This window comes from Meleagris gallopavo, chromosome 5, assembly GCF_905368555.1.
Source record: "Meleagris gallopavo chromosome 5, MGAL_WU_HG_1.1, whole genome shotgun sequence".
NCBI lineage: Eukaryota > Metazoa > Chordata > Aves > Galliformes > Phasianidae > Meleagris > Meleagris gallopavo.
This window is the reverse complement of record NC_139408.1, coordinates 31,157,601-31,175,223: the sequence shown is the minus strand read 5'-3', so window position 1 is coordinate 31,175,223 and position 17,623 is coordinate 31,157,601. Positions and strand designations below refer to the sequence as shown.

The following is a 17,623-nucleotide window of genomic DNA, read 5'->3' as shown; positions in this document are numbered from 1 at the left end:
GCTGAAAAACAAACTGCCTCAATTGCATTTGTTTAAGAAGGAAATCTTAATGCATAGAAAACAACGGCTTAGTGTCATTTCCTATTGTCTTGTTAGGACAAAGATAAACGAGCTACTGTCACGATTTAGATCAACTGCTTCTCTTCTAACTTCTATTATTTGCTTATTTATGGACTAATGTTTAATTAAAAGTATACCTAGACACAGAAAAGCACAGTAAAGTTATCAAATTACTTTCTCACTTCCTACACGCTTATTTGGTGGATCACCTTGTATTTAAACTTTCCACATTTTGTGTTAGCGTTATAGGTTCAAACGGGTTACAGAAGAGTAAATGCAGCAATGTACTTATCCTAGCCTGAAGTAGCAGCATAAAGAGTACAATCTATTACAGTAATTTTAAAATGCCAACCATTTTCAGAATACATGCTTATTTGTCCATAATATTTATATATTTATATTTATATTATTTTTATATATTATGTATGCTTAACAATGGGTAACTGGAAGTATCTGGCTCAAAACAGCTAAAATCTCCATTCCCCAATTTAAAAGCACTGTTCACAACCACATCATCCAAGAAAGTAAGGTAAATTTTGATTATACACTTGTATACTCTTTTTATCATTTCATAAATTTAATTCATTACAGAATGCACAAAACCTCAAGAAAAAATAGTAATTATCAGAAAATACAGCAGAATATTTTTCTTCTAATAATGAAAATCCCATCATCACTTCTCTCTCATTAAGGTTTTTGCTGAAAAAGCATATCTGTAAAAGGTAATGAGTGATCTTGCTAGAGCTAACATTTTTATATATATTATATTTTATTAGCCAAAATACCATAAGACGACATTTCTAAAAAGTGTTAAACATTGTCTGGGTTTTCTATTGCAGTAGAACACAAGACTATCTTTAATTAACAAGATAATTTTTCTTTATCTCTCTACTTTTGTATTATACTGAGAGATGAATAGGTGTGGGTTTATCATGAATGTCACAGAAAGGAAGAAAAAAATTACACAATAATATCAATCAGGAAAATATTTTAATATCACAAATACAAAGAGAAATAAATGGTTGAAAACTGAATAATAAAAGACACCACTGGTAGATAAAGTCTGTTAGATATCTTTAATGTTTTTATTATAATAGCTGCGTGTATATAGTTAAAAATATCTTGCATAGATTTTCAGTGTTTTAGTTTTTACATCTTCTGTTGCATAATCTTAAATCTCATGACTTTAAACCTAAAATGGATATTTGAAATAATTTGCTTCATCTGATCACATTATTCTTAAGTTAAATTTCTCAACAGTGTAGATTTTAAAGCATTTTATGCAAAACAGGATAAATTTCCTCTGACTGGGGAGTACATTTTAAAGCACCGCAAAATTTAAGGGGCAAAAGGGAATCCCATAGAGGCCGTATATTTACTCTAACTAACCAAGTCATAAATCCAGATTACTGTAATAAATTATTTTTATCGTTTGAACAGAGTAAGTACAGTATCACATTTGAAAGACATTTGTGTTTAATTCATATCTTAAAATTGACAAAGATAAACAATCACATCTACAGCAACTGAAATGCACTAATGTATACGGAATATACAAGCTAAAGCCAGGAGCAGAGACAAATAGGTTCTTTATATCATCATTGTGGCATAAGGTCATTCAAAATGTAATTGTACTTCTTTGTAAAACATAAAAAATTGTCTGGTTGGAGCTGCAAATTTTAAATGGCTTTGTCTGTGTAGTAATCCGTTATCAGCTTGTATGAACCCAGTAATTCTTTGTTTCATATACAGTTTCCTGGCAGCCTACAGTAACCATTTGCTACTTTTACTTTGCTGAATTAATATTCAGCCAGATACAACAAAAGCCTCCTAAATATATGTCTCAAAAGAAACCATCCCACTTTTAACCCTTACTAGTTATCTCAATTTCCTCTTCACCATAGATATGATTAATATTATCCTATTAGCCTGACTGTCATTTTATTCTTGCAGTTCCATGCCAGCCTTGTAGAAAGCAATCTATCAAGAGATACATTTATTGGAATGATTTGTTTCCATGTTTAAGTGCTGCACGTTGACTTTTAATACTTAAAAATGGCTATAGCAAACTGATTTTTTAAAGCCTGTAGAATCTCATGCACCTGCATGCATAAGAAAAAAGTTAGTCTGTAAAGCAACATATTTTTCTCACAATTCACTGAATGCTTCACTCATTCATTTCAAGAAATCTTATTCCAAAACATAATCTTATCAGAGTTCTCTATGTATAATTTCTGTTTGTTGTCATACTTTGAAATTTAAGAACTACTTGAATTATATAGCTGAATGATATGCTGGCTAAGGCATTTCCTTATTCTACACTTTTACACAAACCCAATTAATATGATAGTTTCAGAAGGCAAAAAATAATAATGTCAGTTTAGGTTTCATTTTTCACATTACAAAAACATTCCAATAGACTTAACAGAACATAAACTGATTAAGTATAGATTCAGTTTTATCTCCTCAGTTTATATAAATATTTACCAAAAAGAAAAAAAAAGAAAAAACAAAAAAGAAAAAAACTGCATGCAATTACACACACTTTTCTCCAGCTAGATTTAACATATGTGTGTATAACTGTAGTTTATCATGAAGCACAACACTGCATATTCAGGAAATCCATTCAACATCATATGTCAGCATCTTACATAATGTTGTATAACTATGATTCACAGAAGAACAGCTTCCAGAAAAGCACAGTGTTCTACCTTTTAAGAATCTAAGCCTGATTTTATCTCAATAAACAATCGCTTTTTAGGGTAATGAAAGAAAATAATTACCATGTTAGACATGACAGCATTTACCTGTTGCTCTATGAAATAGTGACAAAATGCTTGGTTATTTTGCTAGTTGTGAGTTGAGCAATTATTTACATAAACATTCTTTATACATTCATCAGCAGGTGTTTCAATTTATAATTTTTTTAATAGTAATAAAATAACATCAAATCCAAAACACATGATGTGCACATTCATGGTTTTTTCCCCTCACTGGGGGGGGGGAGGAAATAACCCTATTGAGACTGTACTTTATGAAAAACTTTAATGAGAATTCTGACTGTATTTTGTAGCATGAATGTCAAATTAGTTTCAAAAGCAAATGTAAACTGCAATCCTAGTGACACATACTAAAAATAACCCTATAAATCTGTTCATTCTGTTTAGATAGTCTCCTGTGTTGTAAAAAGTGAGACTGCTTAGCTTTATTATATGATTTGGAGAAAACTAATTTTAGGAAAGTAGGCCACTGATAGCATTATATTATTCTTGTGATTTACAGAGAAGCCATATATTTTCTAATCTTCTCAGAATCTTAGTAATAATTAGGCAAACTTATAGCAAGCTCTTTCGAGGAAATTCTTTAGACAAACATACAGTCTCTTAATAAAAAGCTTAGAGAATTTTATCTCTTATACTAAGTATATGAACAAGCTATGTTTCACTAAACAAAGCTACACAACATTTAAATGAAAAAATTCCACTCCGTTTTAGCCTGTCAAAGTAATTTGAGTGTTTCCAATAACACAGCAGCTATATCATAATACAAATCTGCTTACAAAGGATTATATTTAAAGAATGCAGAAATTTGTGAGAAAGAAAGCTGCAAAAGTTCTACATTTCAGTTTGAGATATTACTGTTTGAAAAGAATGTCACCAAAGAAGCAATTTTGAAAGCTGCAACACATTATATGAAAATGTATAAATAAAGAGGAACACATTTTTAGCTTTCTCATAAAACTAAATAATCTTTAGACCTTAAAATTACTCCTTTCCACATCTGAAAAATGGTATGAAGAGAATGTTAACATTGGTTGCATTTTTGTATGTATATGCCCGAAGTGACAGCATTCTGGGTCTTTGTTTTGAGATATCTTTATCAGTCCTAAGGATGGATAAATCAGATCTATACAGTCACAATATGAGTATCGGAGACAGAAAAGGCTCAAAAGCTGGCAATTTGAATAATCTTTTTAACAATATAAATTGTATACAATGTCCCATCATGTTCTCTCTCATTTCTCAACCAAGGCATATAATGAACCAGGGCATACAATGTACCACTCCAAGAAAATACGATGGCTGAAGGGCTTCTACCTTTAGACCCATTCCAGATAAAAAGCATAAAACATTCGTATTAGTGTGATGGTTATTATAAGGATAATAGCACAGTGACAGTGACAAGAAGTCATTAATGCACTATATCTCTTCTTGATTAAAAAATTTTTGAGTTAATGAGCCAAATTTCACTATACCTTGTACCTGTAGTCATCATTTTTAACAGCTATATACTAAAAATAGTGTGGTGGACACTAAACGTGCATTTCTTCTAATGACTTCTATTTTGTTAATATTATGGGGGGAAAAAAGTAGTCTAAAGGAATTCTTTTAAATCTGAATTTATGTGAATGAATGATTTCTGGAAATATTTATATATACGTGTACTGGGATTTTGCACCATCATTCAAAATTTATTTGATTACACTAAATAAATTCTGAATTATCTTATTCAGATTTTCCAAATCTGAAGAAGAACTAAATTCCTTTATTAAATGTGACTCATCATATAAAATTACAAGTTATAGTCTGCAATATCATATCTTTATATATACATAAAAATTCTGATAAAGAAATATTCTAGTATCTATTGTAAAATAAAATATATGATCAGCATGGGAGAACTAATCACTGAAGCACATGACAGCAGAGACTACTTTTGGTTGGGTATGAAAATGAAAATAAAAATGAAACAAAAATCCAGCATATCCTAATAAAAAAACTACATGTAATTGAGAAAATGTGTGCGAGTCTTAATGAATGTGAAGAAAATACACTCGAGAAAGAAAATGCAACTATGTATTTACAAAAGCAAAAGCTATGAAATGTGTGCACATATAACACATGAAAAACTTAAGTCCATTTTCAATAGCTATCAGTTGAGAAAGCTACTAATCTGGTACTTCTCTGCAATATATTAATATTTGATGTAAAAGTGACACTGTGGGGTATAGAAAATTTGCAAACAATCTAATGGTAATGCAGCGTGAGCTTAAAGGGAGGAAAATAAAAGGAATAGCTGGAGTGCATGCTCCAAGACTACTGACAATTCTCTAACCTGTCACAAATTACATTTTAGCTACTGTAGGGTATGTATAGGCTCGTCACAACTAATAACATTTTTCTTTCATCAGGTTTGTGTTAACATTCTGCAAATCTGAAATGTTTACTATAATGAAGTAATGCATTATATAGATAGCATATGGTTGCTGACTTTGTTTATATCATTTTAAAATATCTGAAAGGACCGCTTGGACTAAAGTGCAATGTTATTGCTTCCACAGTCAGTTGATGGGTTGTTTAATAGTATTTTAAATGTTTGTTAATGATAGTCTCAAAAAAAAACAGAAAAGCACAGAAGCAATGCAGAATAGCAGTATCACAATAGTTACAAAGATTAAAATGCCACTAGGGGACAGTAGAAAGTCACAAAATGAGGTTCTGTTGAGGAAAGCAGAACAAAAGGCCTTTCTTTGTCAAAAAGAAATCACAAATATGTGTTTCTAAATAAAAATCATTTCACATGTGAGGATTTTAAAATTATGCAGTAAATAGCAAGGTGAAAACTGGGAGATACTTGCACGAGTCTATTCTTAGGTCCATTACATTTGTATCTATGTATTATAAAATATACAGTAATCTCCGTTTTAATAAGAATAAAATCATGTGTGAACCAAATTATTTTCAGTACTTTCGTAAGTTCTTAAAATGCAGAAGTTTCTGAGATTATTGCGTAAAAACACATTAATCTATATAGTTTACCTGGCAATACAATTAATAGATATTGTATGTTATTGGGATATTAAGCAGTGCAAATAAAGGTCTGGATTGTAAGAACAGAAAATGAGCAGGAAAGATCTACTTTATTATGAACTACTGTCAATGTATGGACACTCCTATTCTATGAGAGAATAGGCAGTACTCACTCTGGAGCAGAACAGTGCTCTTCTGAAGTTCAGACTAGATTCCAGTGTTCACTTGCTGAATCTCTGCAAAATAAAACAAAGCACAGCACCATTTTATCTGCAAAAGAATACCACGGTACTCTTGGTAATGTCCCGCAAACTGGAAAGTTTGCTTCAGGTATTTGTAGCTACAGAACTTCCCCTGTTTATATGAAGCACATCCAAGCTAACAAAACCAGAAAATCAGTCTGCCTGATTCTGCGTGATCTATCAGTTCACATAAGTACAGGAGGTAAATGCATACTTCAGAAGTATTTAATTTTTTTCCATTTTCAAAGAAATGCATATTGGCCTACAAATTATCAAGGTTTAGGGAGGATCTAATTCTCAGTCACGTATTTCACGGTATGTAGGAGACAAGATGATAGCTATGTAGCACAATGTGAATTCCTTCTTGTTTCTTGCACACAAAAACACACAAAGAGGTTTCATCTGCTGAAAGATTATCCCCATTCCAGAAAGGTAAAATGCAGATTCAAAACAGCAGCGTGAATGTCTCCTCACAGACTTGTAATTGCAGTCATCTTGTAGCAATGTCATGATCTTGAATGCAGAACATGGACAATGATATAATTAAGAATTTGAGTGAAAATAGCAAATCTGAGAAGTGTTGGTCTATAATAAGGGCCAGGACTTTTCAGATGGAAAACCAATCACATGCCTGTACGTATGTGAAAGAGACAGGGTGAAATATAACAAAGCAACAGGCAGACATGTATCTTTAAAAAGTACTTTAAAAGAAAATCCTTGTACCACAGCACAGTGAGAGAGAGAAGGGTGTGACTAAGAGGAGGGTGAACAGAAGACAGACATGGAAATGGAAATGGGGAAGAAGAGGGGAATTAAAGGGAAAGAGAAAGAGGGAAGGCAAGAGGGAGTCAGGGAGAGAGGAAAAAAAGAATCATATATTATCAGATGCATCAATCATCATTTGTGCCAGGCACTACATGTACATGGATGACAAAAATTTCAACATACAACAAAATTCATAGAACAACAGGACATGCAGTGGACAGTCTAGGACTACAAGCCCATTTCTCAGACAGTACTGTAAACATTTCTTGAATCACTTATTGAATTGTGTTTCAGTAACTGATTAAAGTACACATATGATGTGAGTGAAAAGCAAGATTTTTAGGATATTAAGCTGTGATATCTCAAAAAGAGTTATTTTTCTTTTAAAATGAGATTACTTTCTTTTAAGAATCTGAAAAAGTTTTCCAAATTATTTGGGTGACATATGGTTTAAAATTAGCTAACAATGGAAGGATAAACTTCTATGAATTTAATTAGGGTTGCTACCTTTTTAGTCATTATTATGTCCTGGGAAACTCAGCTAGGATGTTTACTCTCAGGAAAAAAATTTGGAGGTCAAAAGTATTTCTCGGAAATGACCCAGGAAAAACAACTTCAGCCAACAGTGGACTTCTTCAAGGACTTCCTTAAACTCTCTGAACTTTGGAAAATATATTCTTATGATCATATTCTAAAGTGCTTTCCTGAGCAGCATAGACATGATTTTTAAAATAGTAATTAAGTACATAAAGGGGCTTACTGAATTAAAACTCAATGTTAAATACGCTCAAAAGAGACATCACCAAATTCAGTCACTGTTTTTATAAACTGAATAAAGCTTAAACCACAAGTCATTCAACAAGCTACCACAAAGCTCTACATGCTGAAGTTGTCAGAATTTTAGGGCTCTTTACAGGGTACCCTAGCAGTACAAAGGACTTGCATCTTGTAAAGGGAAGTAGTTTTCAGAGGAAGAGTGAGATCACTGATTAGAATTAGTGAACAGTTCTATGGTTGGCTTATTTTAAAAACTCAGATTTGCAGAAGTTTCATAGTTTTCATGTTCTAATCCATATAACAGTATCTTTGTGCCTTTATCATGTCTGCAATTTTTTTTTCACTATACTGGACTTCATATCTCTAATCAGCATATGATTTGTGCTTATTTTTCCCTTAGCTCCCCATAGTCACTTTTTCATACACTCTATCCAGAAAGAGTACTTCTTCCAGTTGTCTCTCAAACAAGATTCTTGCAGCAATACCTTCTTCCTGCTATTCTCATACTCATCTCCATGCTGTTTTGCCCTTTCCCTACCTTTCTACTTCAAGCTTTGCCCTGAACTTAAGTGCTGTTTTCACTGTCAATGTCTCGTGACACACTGAAGTTCTTCAGCTTTCATTTTGCCATTTTTCATAATCACAGAAAACCACATTACAAGGCAATGAATTGTGATTTAGCACTCCTATATGTCAAGTGAGAAGTTTTCCTAAATCAGGACCACATCTGTAACAAGTCACATTCTGGTGTTTTGATGTGTTCAAGTGTAAGATAGTTCTCTCTAAGGGATTATTCCTTTACACATTCATTTAACTGTACATTGTGGTTGCTTTCTTTAACAGAGCTCTTAAGAACTGCTATAGTTCATGAAAAATAAAGTGCCTCTATTTCTGTTAAAGGCACTTTGAACAAGATGCCATTGCCTTTGTTAAAATAGGAAAAAAAATGGCTTTACATACAATTACGCAAAAATAATTTGGAAGCTGTAGCAATATCAGATGTAAAAAAGGAACTAACATTCAATGCCCCATAACACATTAATAAACCCAGAATAATGTTTGTTCCTTTTTTTTTTTTTAATTTTGTTTTTCAATCTCCGTTGGTGTTTTATTCAACGGAAAATATGTTTTTGACAGAGTAACTTGTTGCTCTGCACTAAGTGAAAAAAATATAAACTGGAAAAAAAATAATGTAAACATGCTGAAACTTAAACCTACTGATCTTCCATTTAATTCTAAGTATACAGAAAACAATGGATAGTTCTGATACAGCACCTGATTGATATTTCCAGGGTGTGAAAACCTCCACCATGAGATTGGGCTGATATTGCATATTCAAACACATACAGTGATATATTTGTCATTGCTATTGACCTTTATCTCTCCAGTTTCCTGACAACCTTCTACAGTTATTGACATTACAAATACCAGTGACAACGTGCAGGGCAAAGTATAACCTTTCATTTACCTTCATGTCCCTCAAATGACTCACATAGGTAGTTTCAACAAAAGCTGCAAACAATGATACTGTTGATTTTTTTTTTTTCTTAACTTGCTAAAATGTTTTCCATTTTCCTCTTGTTCTCTGAAAATCATGCCAATAACTCACTACAAAGGAAACGATTTCAAATGAATACAGGTAATTAGAAGTGTCAAGAAATCAGCAGAGAGTAGGGTGTCTGCCATCATTTCTGTGGAAAGAGTGCCAGATTCCCTTTCAAAAAGGTCTTTGTCATTTTTTAATAGAAGATAATTAATGTAGACTACAGTAAAGAGTACGGGATCCCAGTCACTTGTCTTTCTTTCCTTAGAAATTGTACTATGAAGATGTTTTGATTTCTAGAAACAATCTTCTGAGGTTATTTTAAAATGACTTTTAATTACAAGCATGGTCTTTTTAGTCTTTTCATTATTGTAAAAGCAAGCAAGAAGAATTTGGAAAGGGCACATTTATAAGGGTGATATAAAAGAAAAAAAAGTTTTGTTTTTTTAAAAAAAAAGTCCAGGCCTAAGCAGTTTGTTTCAAGTGACGAGATGACTTCACATAACTGGTAGTAACCACTAAAGAAAACACCAAAAAACAGACCCAAATGTGGAAATTTATCCATTAGTAGCATAAAGTCCCACTATCTGAATACAGAAAGGTGGAAGGGCAGTGCCCATGTAATAAAAATTACAGATATTCATGTTGCAAAATGCTATATATTAATTGTAACTCAAAAAAATATTTTGATACTATACCTATGACAAACAAACAAAAATCTTCTTGGACAGGCTGTACAAAATTCATGATTTCTAAAGATAGTTGTACATTTTACATAAAACTCAATATTTATTCTCAAATCTAGAAAAAAAATGGTGTTTATGTTAAAAAAATACTAGTACAGTGAACCAGAAAGTTGAATCATAAAGTGATTAGTGCACTGAGATCATTATATTTCTTTCATGAGAAATTAATGCCTCGGGATAAAACTGAACAACCACCCCTAATATAAGCTAATACAAGTATCTAACAATACACCTAATCAACTAAATAATCCTAGTATGCTACAAGCATGTAAAAATACATATGTTCTTGGCAGTCATGAAATTATCTAGAACTTTTCTGATTATAATTACAGTATTTCCCTTACTCTTTCCAACAATATATCCACACTCTCCAATACTTGATGACATAGAGAAATAATCATTCAATTAAGAGGTGAAAATATTTCCTCTCTTTTTTCATTTAATTGTGATGGACATCTAGAGGACCTCAAAATTATATTTGTATTGATACAATGAGGTCTACCAATAAGGAAATTATATTTTCAACAAAAGACTAAATTAAGTGAATATGATCAAAGCACTGTAAAAAACAGAATCTATCCTGTTTTGATAACGGAAAAAAAGTTTCAAAAATATGGAAGACTGGTAACAAAGCATAGTGTAAGAAAATATCACAATTTTTAACTTTGCATTTCCATCTGTACGTTCAGTAATAGAGGAAACTTATAACATTTACCAACACTATTTATTTGTGTTACAATGAGGTCATCAGTTTGGATTTTAAGGCAACATAGACATCTAAAGGGAAGATGCTGACAACCTTCTGATTTATGTAAATCAAGCCTAACACATTTCATAGTCTGCATGTCACTGCCAACAGGAATTAAAAAGTAGTAACAAACATAAACAGCTCTCTGCTTCATGGTTCTGAAAATAGTTGATAGATCTTAGGGCAGAAATTCCCCTAGTCTTCAGTGCACGCCTTTTCTTCTCGATCTGCAATCTGACATTTCCTACTACACATTTAAATTCACAGCTGCAGGCTTTCTCTCTTTGGGGATTGCTTCCTTTAGGCCCAGTCTGCCGTAGGCTAAAATCTCGCAAAGACTTTCACAAATTCCAATGGGCATATATCAATTTCTTCAGCTGCAAAAATCCAGAAAAGATGCTACAAGAAATCACCAACATTCTTGGTGCTCTATCACTCCGAAGAATGAGAGTTGGAGAACCACTGTTCTTAATCAAGCATCATCTGCATTTCTAACTACCTTCAGCCAGACTGCCAAAGACTGGGCAGAGCTGGTTCATAGATATTTTCTAACATTAAGAGAGAGTTCAAAAAATTGATCCCGAGACAAATCCGGCAAAGCAGAAAGAGCACTATTTCAGACTGATGTATTGTAGACCACTATGTTTGAGCATTAAATCTAATGAACAAAAATACTTCTAAAATTTGTGGTAACGTAGATGTAAGAATACAAGAAATTTGTCCTAGGAAGTCATGAAATTTAGCAGAATAATCAGGCAATATCCCTGAAGAAAATTACAATTATTTTGCTCCTTTCATTTTTCAGAATAGATAGAAATGTGAAATTAGTTTATTACTATGAAAAATTAAATATAATGATTAAATTATCATTGAAAGTATAGTTGAAAAGATAGCCACATATGGCAGTGATAGCAATGATTTCTTAAAAGACTGTGATAGTGAGCAAGTAGCATAGCAAGTTCTCTACTATATTTATAGGTACACGATGAACCACTTGGCAATGAGCATAAAGTCATGCTACCACAGTACAGATACCAAAGATAATAACTGAAGTCAATCAGTAATGGTCCTAGGCACTCATATGATGTTTGCATCACTACTTTGTGATATCCTAAATGTGTGACCTAATACCAAATAATTGGTTATCCTAAGCGATCATCTCCATCTCTGTGCTTGAACAGTCCTGCTGTGCATAAGACAGCAGCTCTCCAAGAGTAATCCATCAGTAGAGCATTAAGACATTTCAAGATATAGCTGGACACAAGCTGGAAAATGCCACCTCAGGGAATGGGAACTACCGCTAGCAATACATCAGGTAACGGTGGTACCTAGCCTGAGCCCTGAGGTGAGTAACTCACTTCTGAACATTTTGATCTGGTTCCTGGACTAATTAAAAGTTAAACAGCTCCCTCAGGAGCAGAGAAGCCACCCCCACTCATGTCACTAGATGGGCAGCTCAGCCTCCCACACTTGTGAGATGGGCAATACAAATTCAAGACCCAGATTTAAACAGACAGCAGGGAAACACAGAATACTGATCATCGGGCAGCTTACTATTTAAAAGCCTTTGTCAGTTTGTAGAAAATTCTATCCTGGGCCTAAAAAAATTATCTGTTATAAATTATATTAAAATAAATACATTTGAGAAAAAAATTTCAGATGAATCCCACCTCTATTCCAATTCTATTGTTTGCTTTATAAAAATACATTTAGTTCAAAAGAACAAAACAGAAAGCATGGAATTCAAAGCTAGTTCTGCTCCTATTATTCTGTTCATCTCCAAGTATAACAAAAATCATAACTGCACCTGGGCTGAAATTTATGCTGAAATAATAGACTTCTCCTTTTGACATGGGCTTGTATTCTTATTTGCTCCTTAGCTATAGCAGAGAATACAAAAATATTTCTTAATTGAATCAGGAACATTTTCATGAGAAAACAATTTTACTTTGAAAAAAATTATATATACTCAAGCATTTCATAGTTAGAATAAAGTATATGAATTTTTACTTTTATTAGCTCACTAAGCTAAATTTTTCTAACAAATTCCATGTAACTATTATATGAATATGTACAATGTCTTTATGTATAATCACATATGTTGAGTAATATTGTTAACATTTCCCTTTCCACTTCCACTAGATTTTTAGAATTTTTTCCCTCAACAGATTTCACGATTACTAGCATTGGCTGTTATCTTGCCATCTACTAGCAGAGAAAGAGAAGCATGACAGAGCTGGAATGGTGTTGAGAATGCTACTTTTGTTTTTAATTGCAGCACTACAGCACATCAACAGAAAAGGAAAGGTCTGTGTTTTATGATAAAAAAAGTAAACAGTAAGCATTTAATTATGATTTCCCTGCCAGGGTATTTTCAAGAGTCCTATTCATGTGCAAAAATCAGAGTGTTGTAATAATAAATCTCCATCTTCTACCAAAATAAAGGTTTCTCCATGAATTTTCATATCAACATTTTTCAGCACAGGTACATTAAAACAACATCAATGTTTTGAATTTACATGTCATAAAAAACTAGTTGGTCACAAAGATGTAAGTGTCCCTTGAACTGCTAACACACACACCTCTTGGAGACTGTTACTTGTTGAAGGATAACAAAATAGATGAAATACAAAACTGATTTAAGTTAACTTTGGATGTTGTCTCAAAACTTTTTCTAATTTGCTTGCAATACAAGTACAGCTTTCCTACTGATAAGCTCAGTGGTAAAAAACTGTATGTGTGCAAGTGTATGCAGACATAAGTACCACATTGGTACAACAAAAATATCAATATTAACAACAAGTGAATATACCATAGGACCATTTATTTAAATTCCTTTTACATAAGATGCAAGAGGACATGGAATATCAATAAAGCTGAAAGACACCCTGCAATGTACTGCATTTACTTCCTTATGAAGTCAGTGTACTAAAGAAAACAGAAGGGAGAAATCCTTGCAGTGGCTAAAATTTTATGCACCTTGCCTGGTTTAAGTCAGTGTGAAATGGTTCAAGCATTTTGACCTGCTCAATGAGGATATCTATTTTTTGATATGTAAATTAGATTATATTGATAGTCTTCATTGTAATAACAAGAAATGACATCTAGTTCTAAGATGTTCAATAACATCTAATAATACATAGAATCTACTACTAAAATTAATATGTAACAATTATAGATGAATGGCTAATATTGTGATTAAATAATAAAAAATGTCATCTAATGTAAATTAATACGTTGAAATGAATTTTGAAAAGGAATTAATGAAACAGTGCTAGCTATTTTGTGTCTGGAGATACCAAACAAATGCAGTGTGAATACAAAACTATAATAATGTCCCACGTAGGTCAGTCACAAAACTGGCCCCTGTTACAATGTTGGACTAAGATCAATCTTTATCTCCTTAGTTCTAGAAAACACCAGTAGGATTTACTGCTTCATATCACAAGAAAATTTCTCTAGATATTCTATTAATTTAAAAGTCTGTAAGTTGCAACTAGCCCTTTCTAAAGGTTTCACATCCAAAATTTTTGAAAGCCACTGAAATGTAAATGCCTTGGAAAGCTACAAAATCCCTTTCAGGGTGAAACTGAAATTAGCAGCAGAATAAGATTTAAAACAGAATAGCATCTGAATCAAAGTGGAATCCAAGAAAATCATATCAGTGATCTCAGTTATTCACATGTAATAAGGAATTCTCTCTCCCATTTACCTCAAACCGTGATAGAATTTATCACATGATTAAGGGGATCTGTGAATTGCCTTGCACATGTAATGTTAAAGCAACTTTAAGTGGGAAATTGGGAGGTTTGTCTTCCTTGAATCTTGCATTTTTCGCTTTTGTGAATTCATACATGAAAAAATTTTACTTTGTTTTAGATCATCACAGACTCAAGCCCAAAGACTTTCATATATAATTTGAACATAATATATAATATATAAGCTCAAAATTAAACCCAACTTCTCAGTAGTACTCCAATTCAATTACATTTTACTCAGAATCTATCCTGAGTTTTGCTCTTAATTGAAAATAGGCTTCTTTTCAGTTGGATAACTCAAATACAGTGGATACAGTTCAAAGTGATAGAATCATCAAAAGAAAAAAATTACTCTCATTTAGTAACAGCAAAGAACTCAATTTTAAGCTCTCATTTGGACTTACATCTGAATTCTAAACTTATCCACATTGCAGTCATGTACAGTGAATGTACACAGAAATCCAGATATACTTGCTTCTTCTTCCTCATTCCCTTATTCTCAAAAAAGTCTCCCTGTAACAGAACAACAGACAAACACATGCAGGATTAAAAAAATAAAGGCCACACAGAAAAAAATGAAAGATTTTAATTACAAACAAATACATTAGAAAATAATTTCAAAAATTACATTGTCTTCCAGAATTATATAGTTTATAGCAATCTGTTCCAGTGGACCAGAAGGATTAAGTTCTCCAATCTCTATGTGAATATAAACAAGCCAATAATTGGGAGGTCAGAAAAGGAAGGCTCTGCCTCCCACAGAATTCATTGCTTTAGGTAAGCAAAAATTGTGCCTCGACATTTATTGAACCCTCACATCAAACACAAACCCTATAAATCATTTGCTCTGCATTCTTACAGAATAAATGCCAAATAAATTCTAGATCAAATAACATTTCAGTCACTTAAAATCTCTGCAACTCTGACACCTTTTTCATTAACATAATTCCCATGCAGTGAGCTAAATATGACTCATTTTAATGCTCTATCAATATGCCTGACCTCATAATAAATATTATGGTCCTTTGCCTTTAAATGTTGAATAGTGGTGCTAAGGTCAATGGCACATTAATAGAAGTCAACTACTTTCATGAATTGTTAATTAATTACTTTTGTTTTGCACATTACATTGGTCAAAGAAATAACAATAGGCTTTTTCCACAAGAGAGAAGAATAATGTGTATTTGTTCACCCAAAGCAAAGATGTAAATTCATATTGTCTTAATTACTTGGATGTTGGAAGGAGCCTTCTTAAATATTGCTTAGCATTTGGATCATCATACTAAATACATTTTGGCTAAGATACAGTGCCAAAAATGTTGGTTAGTGAGGTGAAACAGATGTAGAGTTGACACAAGAACAATCAAGTTGAGCTCAAACTCTTGCATGTCAGGACTTTTCAACAAGAGCAGAATTCTCTACAACAGCTAGTCCTCTGTGCACATATACTAGCATCTCCAAATTGCATTACTGGAAAATAAAATGTTTACTTGTACCATGCGAAAAGGAAAAAGAAATATCAGACTATATTCAGGTCCACCTTCCCTACTTTACTGCAACATATCTAGAGTAGCTTAATTCCCTGGGTAGTTCTGCTGGACTAAAACTCTACAGAATGAAGACTCAGAACTACTAATCTAATTGAACTTCTAAAATGAATAGGTTATCAGGAAACATTAATCTAAATACTCAAGACTTCTTAATTTAGTTGCCTTAAGGAAACCTTAGGAATGTGTTGAACTATTAGGGAATCAGGAAGCATCAAAATTAAGTTTTGTTGACTAACATTAAGTACAGATAGGAACAGTACTATTTACTTCTATAATTTAACTTACAAATTTAAAATCATGTATTTTTAAAATGAAGCTAAATGAAATAGCTTAAATACATTTTAGATGTATTGAAAATACACTTAGGCATGCACAACAGGAAACTATTCAAGTCATTCAAAAGCTCAGAGAAAATATATACTAAATATGCTTACAGGAAGATTTTGGTGATAAGGAATGGGTCAAGTTCAGGTTGGATATTAGGAAAAATTTCTTCTCAAAATGAGTGGTGAGGCATTGGAACAGGTTTACTATGGAAATATTGGAAGCACTGTTTCTGGAGGTGCTTCAGGCAATGATGAATATAGTACTTAGGGATACGGTTTAGTGTGCAAAATTGGTGGCAGGCACAAAGTTGGACTGAGGATCTTAGAGGTATTTACCAACCTATAATGACTCTTATTCTGTTTTATGATTCTAAGTTTAGCTATAGGCAATGGTTACTTATCTAATAAAAGGGATCATGTCCTATACAGAAAGGTTAAGTTCTTGTGGGAACTATTTTGAAAACAATATTAGAGTGTGGGACAGAAATACCTAACAAGGCTCAAATTAAATTTGACTCAATCTTCTAATACCTGAAGCTAATGGGATATATCTGCTCCAACTTTTCCAGCAAAGCAATTCACTTTGACAGATATTTTCAGATGACTGTTTAAGAACATTTCAGCTAAGCCAAAGTAGGACATTTAAAAATTCTTGTGAAAATTAACTACAGCAGTCACCACTATTTTGAGAGAACTTATTGCTCTACTAAAATATAACAAGCATTTCATAGTTGTTGAGTTATATTTCTACTCATTCAGGTTATATGCATTCAGTAATTTTTAGAACATGTGGCCAAATGGAATAAAGAATGAAAATGCATATTTTATGTAGGTCACTCTGAAAGTAATGCCTCATAGTTATTTCCATGGAAGTTTCAACAGAAACAAAGAGCACAATGACACTATTTAGAAGAGGAAATTATCAGCTATACATCACTCTTTTTCAACACAGTCACAACCATTTGCTGTGCATTTACACTAGCAATGAACAAGAGCCTGCATATTGTGCTCATAAAAATCTGCATGGCCATCCAGAGCATGGCTGGTCTTTCATGTTATCGTCACTGCTGAAATGTACCATCCACCACTTCACTGTATTCACATCCAGTGTTCAGTCTCCATAAATGTTCAGCAAGTGTCAATGAATGTCATCAAGCACAACTCTTTCTGCATGGAGAAATTCAATCCCACACCTTTGCATCAAAGCTCTTCCATACCAGACACCATTTTGTCAGACTGCCCCTCTCCTCTGCTTCCGTCTGTTGCATAACAACAAAATTTAATGGAATACTGTTGGA

At 32.8% G+C, this 17,623-nt stretch overlaps 1 long non-coding RNA gene across 5 annotated transcripts in view; it reads right to left on the bottom strand.

Annotated features, from left to right (window-relative positions):
- LOC116216674 (uncharacterized) overlaps positions 1-17,623 on the bottom strand; it is a 98,082-nt gene that overhangs the window by 62,241 nt on the left and 18,218 nt on the right. For all 5 annotated transcript variants that reach the window (XR_014883602.1, XR_014883599.1, XR_014883600.1 and 2 more), the window contains exons 3-4: positions 14,854-14,962; positions 6,044-6,106 (exon numbers count right to left, since the gene is read on the bottom strand). This is a non-coding gene — a long non-coding RNA (uncharacterized LOC116216674). The remainder of the gene's footprint in view (positions 1-6,043; positions 6,107-14,853; positions 14,963-17,623) is intronic.